Source organism: Ambystoma mexicanum, chromosome 12 (assembly GCF_040938575.1).
Source record: "Ambystoma mexicanum isolate Mex_15411 chromosome 12, UKY_AmexF1_1, whole genome shotgun sequence".
Lineage (NCBI taxonomy): Eukaryota > Metazoa > Chordata > Amphibia > Caudata > Ambystomatidae > Ambystoma > Ambystoma mexicanum.
Window position 1 is genome coordinate 239969459 of NC_090936.1, and position 15861 is coordinate 239985319.

Consider the following 15861-nt stretch of genomic DNA (forward strand, 5'->3'; position numbering starts at 1 on the left):
TGCTGTCATAAACTGTACTAATAAATGACTTGGTTTATCAATCAATGTGATAATTAAGCATTACTACCCATTCTGACAGACCGAATCAGGTAGTAATACTATTAATAGTAACCCGGTTACCTATGCGGTAACCCTGTGGGATGCTGAAAACAAAGTATTTTGTTTGAATGAATGGGACACCTTGCAGCCTCCTTCCATTCCTCCATAGTCCTCATTAATGTCTATCTAAATGGCACCATCATGGTCCAGGGCCCTCAGCTCAATCTCCTACTATTTGATAGGTGCCTCCTCGCCTCACCAACTTCCTTCCTTCTTCTGCTATTCCTCTACCACTTCTCTGGCTGCTCGGCCACCTCGTTCTTCTACTCCTCTGGCTCCTATGCCATCTACTACCTCTGTGGCCCCTCAGCCACCCCTGTCCTACACCCCGCTGGCTTCCTTGCCATCTACCTCCCCTCTGGCTCCCTTGCCACCTCCAGCTTCCACCCACATGGCTTCCTTGCCATTTACCACCTCTCTGGCTCCTTGGCCACCCCTGTCCTCCAGATCTCTAGCTCCCTTGCCATTCACTACCTCTCTGGGTCCTCTGCCGCCACCTCGTTCCCCCTCTCTGGCTCCTCTGTCATTTCTGATGAGTACTCCTTTCTCCTGTATCCCTCCTCGGAGGTCTTTCAAAAGTGGCAACCTGCTCCACGTGGCTACTCTCAACTCTTGCTCTGCTGTCAAACACTCCTCTGACATCTGCTACCTCCTTGAACTCCTGGACTTGGATGTTCTCACTCTTACTGAGACGTGGTTCAAGACCAGCTCTGTCACGAGTTTTGACACACTCCTCTCCGAACCCAGGCCCAATAGGACTGGAGGCGGAGTGGCCCTGATCTTTCCTAAGTGGATCCCTGCTTCCATCATTCTCACTCAGTCATATTCCATCTTTCAATGCCTGGTCTGCAGGCTCTGTATCTCTCCTGGTCTCTCTCTGACCTTGGCCACCATCTACAGGCCACCTGGCCTGGTCACCCTCTTCCCCTCTGAATAGGCTGACCTCACTTCCTCTCTCCTTTCCTCTACCTCTCAATTTCTCCTCCATGGTGATCTCAACATCCACCTGGACTCCCCAGACTCCTCTGGACTTTTCCGCAAACTATGCAGCTCTCTTTCCCTCTCCATTCTACCCTCTGGCCCAACTCACTCTACCGGACATACCTCGGATGTTATCATCTCTTCAGACATCCCCCCCTCTCACTCCTCCTATCTCATGGACTGACCACTTTCTTCTTTCTTCTCACTTGAAGCTTCCTGTCCCCTTGGCAAAGAACCACCCAGCACTGCCACCTTCCTTTGCGTTCATTCGACTTATGAAGTGATTGCCAGTGGCAGCCCTTTTCTCCACTTTCTCTCCCCCACCTACTGCTGCGGCTGGCTCCCTTCCAGACACAACCCTTTCCAAGCATCACATTTCCATCTCTAAGACACTGCATATCCTTGCCCCTGTCATGAGGATCTGCCTGAAGCCTGCCACCAAGTGAAACTCTTGGTATGACTCTGATCTGGCTGCTCTGAAACGCAAGTGCAGAGTTGCTGAACGAGTGGGGAGCTCCGGGTGCACCCTCTGACAAACTGGCCTGCCGCCTGCTCCAAAGGCAATGCAGACTCTCCATCCTCTCTAAGAAGAGCGTCCATATTCAAGCATGCAGCTCTGAGGCCTCTAACAACATGGCTGAACTTTTAAAAATCTGCAAGGAGCTGGCCAATCCTACTGCAGTATCTTCCTCTTATACACCTCCGCAGGCCCTGGACCTGGCTTCTCATTTCACCACTAAAACCCTGGACATCCTGTCCACACTCTCCTCCTCTTCTCTCTCCCTCTACCTCTCTCAGTCCCCCATTGGTCACCCCCTACTCTGCTTCTCTCCTCCCTCTCTCCTGTAACACCTGATGATGTTTCCAGACAAGTCTGGTCTATGAAAGTCTCATCCAAACAGGTTACCCCTGCTCCTCCAGAACCATTAAGGACAACATTGGTTCTCTCGCTCCAGCCTTGGTCGATTTTTGTGGTCACTCTTTCGCCACTGGATCCCCTCTCTTCTCAAGCACTCCCTTGTGCACCCCCTACTAAAAAAGCCTTCTGCTGACCCCTCCATTCCAGCAAACTATCACCCGATCTCTATCACTCCTTTCCTGGGCAAACTCCTGGAGAGGTTGGCTATCTCCCAGCTGGTTTATGGTCTTTCCAACTAAAGACTTTGCATCTAATGCATTTTGTTTTGGGGGGTCCCCCCATAACACCTGTTGTTTACCCTTTATAATGCACCTAAACACAAATTAACCCTTTACCCCCAAGAATATGCATTAGATGCAAAGTTTTTAGATGGAAACAATTCAATGGAATGGCATTAGATGCAATGGCATTAGATGGAAAGACCAGATACCCTCCCAGCCAACCCTGCACACTGAATCTGTTGGTAGTCTTCATGATCATCAGTCTGGCTTCAGAGCAGCCAGAGGCACGGAAACTGCACTCCTGAACGCCCATGAAGATCTGCTCTCTAGTCTTGACTCTAGTTCTCCCTCTGTCCTCATTCTCCTCGACCTTTCCTCTTCATTTGACACAGTCAACCACAACATCCTGATTACTTGTCTCTGCGAGACCCTGGGCACCATGGATCAGGCTCAGGTTCAGCTTGGGTCCTTTCTCTCCCCCACCTCTCTCTCCACATGTGGTGTTCCCCACGGCGCTATCCTCTCCCCCTGGCTCTTCAATGTCTGCTTGGCCCCTTTGTCCCTAATGATCTCTACCTTTTCCTCTACGTTCAGTGTTATGCAGATGACACCCAGCTCTCTTTCAGGCTGCCCTTGGCCTCCTCCCAGCTCATCCCTGACTGTCTATCCACGATTCAGGCATGGTGCGCAGCAACGATCTCTGCCTTAATGCCAGTAAGACAGAGATCCTTCTCATCAAGACCCCTGCTTACGCTTTTCTTCTCTCACTTTGGCCGCCCTCCTTGGGCCCTCTGCCCTCACCCTCTTGTGAGGCCAAGAACCTTGGGGTCATGTTTGTCTCCACTCTCTCCTCTTCTCCACACATCACAAACCTTGCCAAGAAGGCCCATTTTCAGCAACACCTCCTCAGAGGTATACTCCTTTTTCTCACCTTCCCCCAGAAGATCACTGTCTCCAGAGCCCTGGTTCTCTGTAAGCTGGACTACTGCAACAGCCTCTTTCTCAATCTGCCTAACTCTACTCTTCCTCAACTTCAACTCTTCCAGAACAGGACCGCAAGACTTTTCCTTGGCCTCAATCCTAGGGAACGCATCTCTCCATCCCTGAAATACCTCCACTGGCTCCTGGTGGCTGCAAGGTTCATGTTTAAGACCCTCTGCATCGTCCAGAAGGCTATCTGGGGCTTCTCCAAGCAGAGAATGGGGGGGGGGGGGGGGGGCAGATCTCTCTCCTCTGAAGGTGACTCCCCCTAGAATGGCCACTCTGCCTCTCTCTGCCTTGAGCCGGATCTCTTCAAGTTCCAGAAGCTGCTCATTACCTTCCTTTTCTCTGCTTCTTTCTTGCACCCTCTCCCTTGCTAACCTACCCTTGCTTATGCTCCATCTTCTGACTGGCTGCTCGGTGTCCTCTGAGTCTTACAGGATACAAGGCCCCTCTGGCCAGTCCCACTGCACTTGCCACCTGGACCACGTTGCCCTGTCGCCTGGCTTAACTTTCACTACCGGCCTGGGATTCAGGATGATTCAGAGTCAGGCAGACCCTTAAGTTATTTCTCATTTGGGAGTCTCATAGGGCTCCATTGGGATGTCATATTACCACATGTGGTAACTACTGCATATGGTGATTACTGTATGCGGGAACACCTTTGTGTGGAAGTAACTACCTCCACACAAAAAACTCGCACAAAAGACAAATGTACTTAAACTCGTAATTTGGCAGAGCGGCAAAGAATCGGATATTCTACAAAACCAGATGTTTTACCACTACCGCCAAGCTTGTAATCAGGCCCTTCCTGCGAAAACTAGCAGCAAACATCTGTTACTCAGTGGCTTGTTGAAAAATCAGGCCTTCCTGGCGGCTCTTGCAGCAGGTCTCTGAGCAACAAATGGCACAATGGGGAGTCTTCTATATGGGGTAAATAATGGAGGAAGGTAAACGAGTTATACAAAGCTCTGGGTCCCCCTCTGCTGAGAATGAACATGCCCAAATAACCTGTTCTATTGGTAGGTTCCTACTCGGCAGGGTCTGCAACCACGTTTTAGCTCACTGTACCTTTCACAGAGTAGAAATATCCATTTACATATCAGTATGGTCCCACCCACTTGGGCCGCCCAGCACCAAAATGTTAGGCAATTCTCTCTCTGTGAAGGGTGCAGTGAGCCCAAACGTCTTTGTAGACCCTGCTGAGTGGAAGAAATTCCATAGAACAGGGTATCTGGCTCATGTTCGCTCTCAGTACAGGAGCTCCCACACTCCTTTTCAATGTTGTAAAACTTGTGGTTTCACTCTAAATAGCCAAGGGAAAGTCAGACGTGGATCCTTGCTCACTATAGCTTAGTGAGGCTCAGCTTCACCTCGCTGAGGAGGCCCAACAAGGCCGAAACACGTGTCTGGGGTTGCTGATGGTACTCTTGTTCAAAGGAGAATTGCAGAGAATTTAGCAGTGAGCTAAAATGTGGTTGTAGACCCTGTGAGGGCATCTTCAAGTAAGACACAGACAACGGATTCTGAATTAAAAAGAAACTTTATTAACTTAAAAATCAGAATGGAAAAAAGGCCTATTTTGCCCTATACTATGGTGGAATTTCCCTACCAAAACAAAACTAAGGAAAGTCTGAGTCCAAGAGTTCAACTTAGCTTTCTGTGTCCAAAACCTACGCTTGCTCTGACTACTAATCTATACAATGTGTAGGGATGTCAGCTACCAACGAAACAATGTTCGACCCAAAGTTCGGAGCTCCGTCTAGCTCACAGCTTTTTTTCAGCTCCCTTCCCCAAGTATAAAACAGTTCCAACAAAAGTCTCAGGATTGCCTTAAATTCAGGATGAAAAGAGTTTAACCAATACTGGGAGTTCCCTTCCCCAAGTTCCAAATAACACAGTTCCAAATACAAAAGTATCTTAAGATTCCGGCCTCAAGTCAATAAGCAGGTTAAACCTCAGGGTTCCCTTCCCAAGATTCACTCTCAAAGCCAGAATAGTTTTTTCACGTTTTCTTTAAATTCTGCACCACACTTGCACCCTCTGGACATGATTGATCTTGGCACAAAAGTATCTTGACTGAGAATTACATTTTATTCAGCTTTCCAAATATTTATTTACTATTTCTACCAGTGTAGTTAAATATGTCTTTCTTTGGTTCACTAGTAAAGTTCACCTCCAAAATTCCATTTACTCTGGAGTTCAACATATATTGGGATCACTTGCATTGTGGAGTTTTATTCACTTTAAAGTTTGTTAAGTATTGGATTCATTTTAATTCGAAGTAATATTCAGTTGTAGGTTCAACATATATAATTTTCCTTGTATTAAAGCTTCATTCATTTCTGGGCTTGAAACATGGTGGGTTTATTAGAATTTAAAATTTCCATTCACTTGTAATCTTCATAAGTAACAGTTCTGTTTATTTGTTAAGTTTTACTCAATTAAGGTATTCAATAAAGATGCTTAAGGCTTTCATTCGATTAGAACTTCAATAATTGTGAAGATGTTTGTTAAAGCTTTCATTCAGTTTATCTCGTTGTTTCACATCTTTGTAAATTGCCTTTTATTCAATAGTCTATTAGGATTCTGACCGGAGACCTTTCGAAAACGTGTTTGATCATACACGCGACCACTCCGATACAAAGTAATCCTCTGTGTAAATTCAAACACTTGCATGCCGGTTTTCCTCTTTCACAGAAACTCACTGGTTGCTTCTTTGGGTTTCCCCACTGCGCCGATCACTTGTCCTTCTGTTCTCCACCTCCTAGGCACTCTTGTGTCTGCTTCTGTCCACAGGAAAATGGGCACTCCGAACAACAATAAATGGGACAGTCTCTCTGCACGGCTCCTTTTCCAATGTTTGTTTGGCTCCACGGAGCCCCAGCACCTAGGCTGCACGCCCATGCACAGTTAGCGTGCCACACGTGTACAGCTCCCCTGCTGCTTCTCTTGGCCTCTCTGCTACTGCTGCTTCACCGTCACTGCCTCGTCTTCACCACTTTGTATTTGATTGGGCCTCCTTTTATACACCTACAGCCCTTTAACAGGCTGCAGGTGTGAATGTGCAATCAGCCCTGACTGACCATAATGAAGGGGCATGCCTGACCTATACAACTCTTAGCAGGCCTCTTCCTCATCCCAGTGCCAGAGTGGTAAACGCAGGTAGTCTTCATTACCCCCTGTTGCCTCTTCCTCGTGGCCAGTACTGTCAGTGATCATATATGAGGAAGTAAGGGGAGTTGACTAACATTAACCCATAAAGGTAGGGAAGGATTGGGTTGGTCATTAGCAGGAAAAGTGGGATACCATGTCTCTCCCAAGGGAATCCCACTTCCAGTATTCAAGGACCCTTCCGCCGTCCTATATTTAACCCTTTTTGCTTTCTTCCTTACACGTCTGGATTGAGAGTATCTCCTAACCTTTTCTCGGTCGATGGGACATGGATAACAACATCCCATAACTGCCCGTGGAATAAGGTTTTCTCCTTGGATGGGAAGTGGGGAATACCGCGTCTCGCCCGAAGGCACCCCAATCCCCAAGGACCCTCCACCCAGATGATCCTCCCTCGCTTGTCCACCCCCAGGGTCGGGATCAAAAGAGTGATGGCCTTTCCCTGCCACCTGCACAGAACATCCCAAGGCAGTGGAAATGAGAATACCTTTTGGGTTTCTCACAACCCTCCTGAGTGGAAGAAATTCCATAGAACAGGGTATGTGACCCATGTTTGTTCTGGGTAGAGGCGCTCCCACACTCCTTTTCAAGGTAAAGGAGTTAGTGCAGCAGATGTTCCTATCATCTTGAAATGTAGGGGGTTCTCCAAAAACACTGGTGCGCTAAAATCTCCACCTGAAAAGTCACATATAGAAAGGGTATCTATACAAAGGGGATATACCTGCAACATAAACCGTGGTCCTTCGTATAAAAAGGGGCCTACTGCTTTTATACTTCCACTGAGCCCCCCCAAACACCTTTGAAGGGATTCAACCCGTTACTCACCTCCTAGCAATGCGACCACGCCATTAGAGGCACGACTCTTCTTTTCATGCGATATACGCAAATATATGCCGTTGTAGAAAAAATGTCTCATTTGCACAAGACCAGCACTTATCCGTCACCATACCAAATGAGGTTTATCTTAAAGATATTAACTGTTGACCTGTGGTATTGTGACCATTATATCCTTACACACTACTCTACAGGCGCTTCTTGCAGTCCCTTTTCATGACAACACCATTATATGCCTTGAGAACGACCTGCTAGGTCGAAACACGTGTCGGCTGTTCATTAGCTGATCAAATACCCTCGAGGAATCAACATAAGGCTATTTGTGACTGCAACTTCAGTTCTAAATAGGTTTTTTCGCAGAAATATCTTTCCTTGGCAGTGTCCGTTTTACCTTACATCCAACTAATTCCAAAAATATCACCATACATTTCCTGTTGAATGATAGTGTAACACTGAAACATTAATTCTAACAGCAATCCCAAATGTTATGCCATTTTGCTTTTACACCCTCCAAACCCTCACCGTAGAGGACTCGGGGGCCTGGCTTGTCTGGGTGTCGTAAGTGGGCGGGAAAACAGGCGCGATAGAAACAAACAGAGGAAAGCATATGCTGTGACTAACCAAAGCAGATGAATTCTGAATGTAAATGAAAAGTAAAAATTGGAGCAGGAAAGCCTGTGGATATCCATACAAAGGTTATTGTGAAAAATTGGAAATAAAAAGTAAAGCAAAAAAGTAAAATGTGAAAATGGAGCCCCCAGGCCCTTTTCCCAATCCTTGGCACCTGCCACGACAGTGGCCTGATACGCCCCGTGGGATATCGCCTATCCGTGTCAAGTAGCCTGAAGGCATCAGCCAAGTCCCTTTGCACGTGTGCGCATGTTTAGGTTATTCATTTGTAACGCGCACGGAACCCTGAGGTAACTGAGCGCCAGAACTTAAGCAAGTGTTACTGGCAAATGAAGGATTCACAACAAACAGTAAGTGCAGGTGCACCGGTGGTTACAGGATGGTCACAGAGGTTGATACAATACGGGCAAGAATGCAAGTATGTCAAGGACGAATCGCCAGGGGTTACCGTTGAGGCGATAATACACAGCTGGCAGTTTTACGCAAGTAGAAACAGTCGGTTTAGGCATGCAAACAGTTTTCAGAGTGTGAGAGAGAGATACATGCCACAGCGCCAGCTTCAGCCGGTCAAGTGGCACAGCGAGTAGAGCGCTCGCTTTGACATCCGTGCAGAGCCTGCTAACGCAGGCTCGAATCCCGGCAGGGCCAAACTCAGCCTTTCAGCCTTCCGAGGTCGATAAATGAGCACCACACACCGTGGGTAATAATAAGCAGCGCTCAGAGACCTGAGGTTCGTAGCGCTATATAAATGCCTAATTATTATTATTATTATATCACGCAGTGTACATGCGACAAACATGCCTTCCCTGACTGAGACCCCCCCTCTGTGTCACCTAACGCCAGACTTGTCATAGTAGGAGGGCACACTGCGCACAAGAATATTGCTAGATTCTGCCCGGTGACAATATTGCATGCTCATTAGAGTTTCGAATTTGCTGACTCCTATTTTCCAGCATCTTAAGCGAACCCATTTCTTTTATGGCAAAGGATCGTCACGTGTATGCGACTTTACTCCCCAAACCGCCAGATGTCAGTATTCCTTAAGACATGTGAAGCCTATGCTTTCTATCACACTTTTGCTGATAGAAATGTAAGACGTCATCACAGCAAGATCACGTCTTCTGCTGGTGTTCGTTTGTCTGTGCACCATTCGCTTGATGGCGGTAAACAAAACCTCTCCATGGGGGCGTGGCTAAAACATATGTGCATACATGTATGACTTTGCGCGTCCGTTGTCAGTGCCCCTGGATGCATCGTGTGTTCCGAGGATGGTGCAGGCCAAACCCTGAGAGGCTGGGAACGTGGACCAGGCTGGAAGGGGCAATATGGGCAGAAGGCCTACGGGCATGCAGCGCCTTATAAGAAATGAAATAAATAAATAAGGAGAAGTGCACGGGTGAAGCACCAGGGCTAGCAGGTGGTCTGCAGGGCGCCTTTCAAAATGATGTTGTGGGGGAACCCTTGCCTATAGCTGGGAAAACCGACCCTCATATGTCAACAACCAAAATGCATTGATAGGGTGTAGTTTAAGGTTTCCAAATGCAAAAGGGCTCTGGGGAAATTGTAAATACGTTTTTGGGGCACACATAGTTTGGTGCTGTTTTGCATCCCATAAGCACTTATCTGATCGCACAATCAATCTGTATTGTGCAGAATGGGAAGCATTAATTAATTACGTGCAAAATAGGCAAGGGACTTCGGTCCATGAGGCAGCTGTGTGCTGCAGACATTATGATAGTTTTACCGGGTCAGGGACTACACCCTGCCGGGGGGTGGGGGGGAGGGGTGTAAAACTCCTCTGAATCTGGGGAAGGGGACCTGTCATGGCATTTGCCAAAGCTAGCCCGGTGCCAGAAACGAGGAATCACTACCCCCATGAGTGTATTGAATGTTGTTGATGGTGCCACCTTCCAGTACATTCTTTTACCAGTGTTTGTGTTCTTCTTTTGTGCAACTTCAAATCCCAAAATGCACCGTGGGACAAAATGAGTGAGAAACCCGAAAGGTGGTAACTGATATGGACTTTGAACAGCCATCACGTGCAGACGGTTCCCGGAGGTTCAGAAAGACAAACAAGTGAACACATCAAAAACAAACTTTCAGACAAGCAGACAGTGGGGGTTGGTAGGTCTGGAAAAGATCCGGGGCTGGGCCAATGTCAGGACTTTTAGGATTCGGGGATAGCTAGACTTTTGGTTGTAGCTCCTGAGCTTTTATCCGGGGCTACAACCAAAAGACCTGGGGCTATAGCCCCCTCAGCGCCCCCCCACATAACCCCCTATAAACGCCCCTGCAAACAGCATGCCAGAGAGGCATCAGGGAAGCCATCAGAGACTGTTACAAAAAACGTTCTGAAAAAGGATGGAAGGCCTTACAGGAGCTTTTGAAAACTTTCATCTATGGAAACCAGACCCTGGGGGAAAGGCACGTTCAGATTGGCCCACAATCAGGTGAGCGCTGAAACAAATGGGGGGAGGGGTTAGAATCAGAAGGCACGCAGTATAAAAGGGCAAGCGCGTGTGGGTAGTGAGGGTGAGATCAGAAGGAGTGGTGGTTGACCAAGAGACCAAGGAGAAGATGGGAGGCAGATCCGACAGATGCTGCATCAATGGTGGAGTTTGTGCAGAGTACAGGTGAGGTATTGGATGTGCGAAAAAGTAGTGCCGTGGGTGTGCACGTTCGAAGTTGTGAAAGGAGGAGTGGATTTGGCAGGGAGAGTTAGAGGCAGTGAGGAGGTGGTGAGAGTAGCAGAGTGAGGAGGAGGTGAGTAGCGGATTGAGGAGGGGTGACGTGAGAACGTGGAACAGGATAGGGAGAGGAGAGAAGAGGAGGCTATGGTGTAGAGTAAGATAGAGGAGTAAGGGAGAGCAAGAGCCAAGGTGTCTGGCATCGACCCTAATATCACGTCATCCACATTGATATCATATCTAGCTGAATCGGTAGGTTAGGTGGCCATCTTAGAAGAACACCGAAAGGAGGCAGATAGATGCGGCTTTTACCTTTCACCAGGAAGACGTTAAACGGAAGGCATTACCAATCCCTAGTGACCACCATCTCGGGCATTAGTGAAGCCTGGGCTAGTATGGAAGAAGCCCACTGGCAGATGAGAGAGGGAAGGATGTCCATTAGTTGTACCCTCTTTAAAAACTCAAAGATAAAAACCCGTGGACTGTTTCCGCGAGTCTCTGTGTTGCTGAGTCCATCTGTGGCAAATGGCTAATGAGGAATTTGCTTGCTACTGCAAATTCCAATGGCCGATTTCCCTGGTTTTCTCATTAAGGTGGCATAGCATGAGACCCACTTTTAGCTTCATTAAATCTCCAACCATATTTAGTGCCCTACATGAAAGAGCTGAACGCAGGGTAAAACAAGCCTGTGTTTTCTGATCAACTATTGGAGAGATTAAATTGACAGTGTCAGACGGACAGAGTAAAGGGTTTGGTCGTGAAAAGGGGGATACCATGTCTCTCCCAAGGGAAATTCCCACTAGGCAGGGGCGACATTTAGTTGCACCCCCTGAAGATAGCTATCTCAGGCTACCGGCTCTGGAGGAACGGAGGATGAGAAAGGGCGATACATTAACCATTCACGTACGTTACACTCAAACTACTATGAGGAGATGCAAGCAGATCCCTAGCCTCCCTTTACTCATTGTTAGCCTTGCTCAAACCACCTGGACAGAGGCTTCCTCTGTGACTATGTTTAACAGGAGGGAAAACCCTTAGAGGTAGGTCCTGGGTAAAGATACTTATATAACAGAGAGTGTCCTAACAAAACAATTCAGATGCACTTATGTATGCATGTTTGTTATAAACATATTTGACACTTAATATCTAATTATTCCCAGTAGTCTTTTTAGTAACAACATTGTTTTCTATGACCATAACTAACAATGAGGTTTAGTTATGGTCTAATTTAGAGATTAGTGCTGAAGCTCTTTTTATGGTGTGTTGACACATAATAAAAACACCAGCACGATGGCATGTGTTGTCAAAACAACATACATAGATACAATGCAGACGTAAATTACATACACGTGAACAAAATACCTCATATGTGCAAATTGGGACTATATGAAAAAAATACACAAACATTTGTTTTAGTTGTGGTAAGCAGCATACCCAGTGTATGCACAATAGGAACACATGAAAAGCACAAGCAGTGACACACATATTGGGTGACAAAGGCTCAATATGAACAAGGCTAAAGGTGTGTCTAATCTGGGTGACCTTGTGGCCTGGACTGCTAAGGAGAAATACTCCTAAGACTTTGGATAGTTAGTTCAAGCCCGTTTGTTCCTGGCTTCCCAGGGAGGGATAATACTAACTCCTGGGGGGCTCTGAATTGTAGAGGCCTGGTAAGATAGGGGTGGTCAAACAGCCCATTCACTATTGTTCCCACATAAACCATCAAGGGACCCATTCACGGTGGACTTCGCTATATGTTCGCTGTTAATGGTGGACAGGTGCTATAATAAGCAATGATGGATATGGTTCTATCCTCACTGGGTGTTTCGGCGAGACGAGATGGTCCATCTTCTTCTGGACCTTAAATGTGGTACCATAGTAGAAGAACACCAAAGGGGCTGAATAACTGAGGTGCTACTTGCACACAGGTGAATAGAAGACTACTCAGAACTAGCAGCCTGAGGCACCCTGAAACTTTACTGACCTTGGGTTGGGCTCTCCTGTCAGTCTGGGTGGGACGGGGATAAATGCGTCCAAGTCTGTGTCGCGTAGCGGGGTAATGAAGACCCATGTTTGGAAGTTCTGTAAAGTAAAGAATCGAGGTCAAACACCAACAACATTGGGAATCTTACTGGATGCCTATAGTGAGGTACATTTCCTATGCATACCTTAATTGGCACAGCAAGGACTACTGAATCCTATGTCTGTGGCCGACAGGAAACAAGAGAGCTCTTTATTCTAAAAAGGAAATGCAGTGCGAAGAAGGAACAAAAAAAACGATATGAACAGCTAGGACGACCGGAATGAGTGATTAATGTTCAGTAGTCCGTCCGTGCAAAGATGATAGTTACCTTTGCTCCGGGACATGAAGGAGAACCCGCCACAGTTCCATGTAATAATGTTGCCACAAAAATCTCGCCATGCAAAAATATCGCCGAAAAATGGCCGTATTTTGTGGCGACATTATTGCATGGAACATGCGGGGGACACCCCCAAATATATGGTCACCCATATAATATCGCCAGGACCTTTTCCCGGCGATATTATTTACGGCGACCATATATATGGGGATAATATTACCTGATACCGTCATGACTTAGATGGGTATATTCCAGCCAGCACAATGTGACCATTGGGGAAGGAGGACGCGTCTCAACCTAAGAAGGGAAACAGACAGACCCGCGTGTAAAAATAAAAGCTTAGATGAAGGATGTCAGATAAATTGGCATGCCATGGAGAGAAAAGCCCTGGATAGGGGAGCGGTGCAGCCACAGGGTGAGCCGCCACACACTCCACAGCAGCAGTGGCAACTCCCCATAGCCACTGAAAGAATCCCTAGACCCAGCAGGGGAAGAGCGACCCCCAAACTAAAGACACTTACCATAAGGTAGCCGGATTCAAGGCACCCCAACACGAACTTGGACATTCAGCTTCCCAGTTGGCTGTTCCAATTCCACGGCAGACCAGAGTGGAGAAAGTGGGTGAGGCTTGACCTGCTATTTGGTAACTTTTCTGATTCAAACCCCTCCTGGGCAGGAAAGATAGCGCCAGATTGGCTAGGGCCAATAGTCCAATGGATGAAAGTGCGGGAGCATATAGAGACACGCAGGAAACAGGATGTTGTTGGTAGTTTGGGTGAGGTCAGAGGAGGAGGTGGCAGAGCAAGAGACCAGCAGAAAAAAGGAAGGAGCAGTGAAGTGTGGAGATGATGTCTGGAGAAGGTGAGGTATTAGTGAATGCAAGTTTCACCTCGCTGTGTGCGTGAAAGAAGAACGTGTGTTGTTAGGTAAGGCAGTTAAAGGAATGAATGTGAAGTGTTTATGACTGTGTGCAAGGAGGGTGTCTGAGTAGGAGGGATTGTTATAGTGTGGAGGAGGGTGTAGTAGTATGGAGGTTGGAATAGTAGTGTGGAGGGAGTTGTAGTGTTAAGGAGGGAATAGTGTGACGCAGGAAGTAGTAGTCTTGAGGAGGGAGTAATAACATCAAAGAGTGGAGGCAAGGCCTAAAGGGAACATGAGACATCACAGGGATAGCAAGAATGTGGGAAGAGGGTAGCAGTAAGTGGAACAGGAGGAGGAAGGTGTTGGGAAAGGGGAATGTGAGCATGCTAGAAAGAGGAGGGAGTCTGGTGGAGTGTGTGTTAGGCACATACATACATCACAACTTGATGGATTAGGGATACTCTTAGGAAGTCCCAGGGGGAGATTAGATAAGAGAAGGCATCTTGCCTGTAGGTCCTCACATCCAGGCAAAGTCAGATATTTGACAGTAGTGATCAATAATCGCTATCGATTGACCAAGGCCCAGGAAAACCTGGGTTGTGAAGGAGGGGCTTCATAAAATTAGAGGGACAGCCATAGGGTCAATTGAAAAATCAATAAAAATCCTTGAACCGTCTCTATGGGTGGGAGTATTTCTCTACCATGTGTGACAGTGTGTATAAACAATCCTCTTTTACGAGAGAAATACGCATTCTCCTGTATCAGGACCATGGATGATGGAAGGTTAGGAAGTTGTCATTCAAACGAACAAAAGATGCAACAATTTGCTTCATAAAAGATATTCCCTTAGCTTTAGGACCTCTGAGGTTCCATAAACAGCAAGGGGAACTTTACCTCGGTTGTATCGTTGGAACAGGAGGGACCATAACGCCTCATCCATGTAGATGGATCTGCGTGCAGTGCATCGCTAGTCTTTTCTCCAACCGTCGTCAGTATTACAACCCAAATCTTATCAAATGTGCTAAGCATTTCATTGTTGAGTGCCATAATATAGCCACAGCTACACAGCTTGTATTGAAAGTATCAAATAATCACTAAAATATGCATAGAATCAGACGTCCATCTGTACGCGTTGGAATTATCCATCTGTCGGGCGGACTGCGTATTTAATTTCTGGCGCATTACACTGGTGAACTACACAACATCATATCTGAAGCTTGATGAACTGCATGACGATTGTTGATTAAAGCATTATCTTACTTGTTTGGGGGTGCTGTAACTTTTTCCCTTTTTTGTACAATGATTTTTTGGAAAAAAACTAGAATCTTGTATCTTTCCCTGATTATTTGATATTATGAGGTTTTAATGAGTAAGTTGGCATGTTTTGAGGTACATCAATCAATCTTTGGTAAATATTTCATGAAATAAAGACAAAATGATTAGGGGTTAAAAAGCTTCTTAACAAAATGGAGTTATTTCACTATAAATGTGCTTGCACCCAAAATATGGACGTATTTCCTTTTTGCCAGCCACTGAAGTCAATTCTGTGTCCCGCACTTTAAGGGATCCCCATAACTTTTGGGATAAAAAGATGGAAGGGAGCTGCAGACTGGTAGAGAATGTGAGCATCTGCCCCCGGAAGGGCTATTAGTGACCCTTCTGTGCATTGTGTCACCAAGGTACAGCAGCAGTAGCAACCACCTATGTCACATATGCATTTCCACACCCTAGGCAGGGTCCTGTTTACAATGGAAACAGCGTATGTCAGAAATATCCCACGAGTTATATCTGAAGCATTGCATGCCTGGCATGACTTTAGCATGTTGGCTGTGGAGTTATTGTCTATATAGACAGTTCACAATACCTCTGGTAGTAACAGTAATTACCACATATGGTATTCCTGTCAGGTATATAGCAATAGACCCAAGGAGCCCCTCGACATGAAGAGGCAGGAGCAAAGCCATCAGGTTTGCTGGCTTTTCTTTTACAGACAAATTCCACTGAGTCATACATGTTTAACATGACAACATTTATAGATGTTTATTCTACAAATCAGCTCAATGTGTCACTGGTAGTGTTAACCATTTCTGTACCAAAGAAAGGCAATACATGCA

General features: G+C 46.5%; 1 protein-coding gene across 4 annotated transcripts in view; it reads left to right on the plus strand.

Annotated features, from left to right (window-relative positions):
* PTPRO (protein tyrosine phosphatase receptor type O) overlaps window positions 1-15861 on the plus strand; it is a 1358825-nt gene that overhangs the window by 1282290 nt on the left and 60674 nt on the right. The window lies entirely within an intron of this gene.